This window comes from Rhincodon typus, chromosome 47 (assembly GCF_021869965.1).
Source record: "Rhincodon typus isolate 14 chromosome 47, sRhiTyp1.1, whole genome shotgun sequence".
In the NCBI taxonomy this organism is placed as follows: Eukaryota; Metazoa; Chordata; class Chondrichthyes; order Orectolobiformes; family Rhincodontidae; genus Rhincodon; species Rhincodon typus.
In genome coordinates, this window is record NC_063378.1 from 9,676,269 (window position 1) to 9,677,886 (window position 1,618).

Below are 1,618 nucleotides of genomic sequence, written 5' to 3' on the forward strand. Positions count from 1 at the left end.
GTAGTCAGTGTTTTCCTCCCCTTCCCCCACTGAGAGGTGGCACCCTGGGTGAGCAGTGCGTACTCGCTCCAGTACTGAGTAGGAATGTCGGTGTTGTGTTTTTCCGGGCAGGAGAGAGCGGGAACGCCGATGAGCAAACGGCTGTGGCCATTGCCAGTGTACAGCAAGCAGCCTTCACTGACCACAACATCCAGTACCAGTTCCGCACAGAGAACAATGGTGGCCAGGTCGGTATCCGCGAGGCCGGGGTGGGAGGTTGGGGGGGGTCATTCCCCAATCCGGGGTCATTCCCCAATCCGGGGGTCATGCCAGGCCATTGTGACTGCGCTCCCCATCCCCACACACCTCCCACCCCTACACACCTCCCACCTCCCACCTCCCAACCCCAACCCCAACCCCAACCCCAACCCCAACCCCCTCACCAACAACAGCAACAAGAAGCTGCATTTAGAGAGCACCTCTTCACGCACCAAAACTTCCCCCAGGACCACCTCGGGATCAGAAATCGAGCAGAGTCTAACCCCAGGCAACAGCAGGGGACATCAGGGCACATCAGGGCCAGGAAACCACAAGCTCGGACAAAGGGTCAGTTTTTAAGGAGCGTCATAAAGGAGCAGTGAGAGAGAGGTGTGTGCAGATGTTCAGGGAGGGCATTCCAGAGCCCGGGGTCCCAGGCAGCCGAAGGCACGGCCCCCAGGGGTGGAGGGCTGGGAATCGGGGGATGCTCAAGAGGTAAGGATGGGAGGAGGTGACAGAGATAGGGAGGGGGTGTAGGGGCCAGAGGAGGTTACAGAGATAGGGAGGGGTGTAGGAGGGTAGAGGGATAGGGAGGGGTGTAGGGGTCGGACGAGGTTAGAGGGATAGGGAGGGGTGTAGGGGCCGGACGAGGTTAGAGGGATAGGGAGGGGTGTAGGGGCCGGAGGAGGGTAGAGGGATAGGGAGGAGTGTAGGGGCCGGAGGAGGGTAGAGGGATAGGGAGGAGTGTAGGGGCTGTATATGTGCACTGATGTGTGTGGGGGAGGTGTATCTGTGCACAGATGATTGGCTGGATAGGGAGAGAGCGCGGTCAGTAAAGCACACGGTGTTCTCAGCTTTATTAACAGGGGTGTAGAGTACTACTTACTCCCTCGGTATAACCCCCGCCCCCCAACCGTTTACCCCTTTGTTTTCCACCCATCTTGGATGAACGCCCCGCTGTTTACCCCCACCATGGTGTAACGGTGTGCCCCTCCCTCTCCTGCAGGTGACGTACCGGGTGGTGCAGGTTTCCGATAACCAGCTGGATGGACAGACGGACGCCTCGGGGGCAGTGAGTGTCGTCTCCTCCACCGCCTTCACTGGGGGGCAACAAGCAGTGGCACAGGTCAGAGCCCCCCTCGCCTGCCCTGTATCGCCACCACATTCTCCCGTATCCCGCCCGCTCCCGCAACCTCCTGTATCCGTCCTGCTCCCAGTCCCGCAACCCCCCCCCCCCCCGCCCGCCACCGCCTCCAAACCCCGTCAACCTCCTGTATCCCTTCCCGGTGCCGTATCGCCCTGTGTCCCTACCATATCCCTCCTGGCCCCATATCCCTCTCGTATCCCCCCACAAAGCCCCCTGTATCCGTCCCAGTCCTGT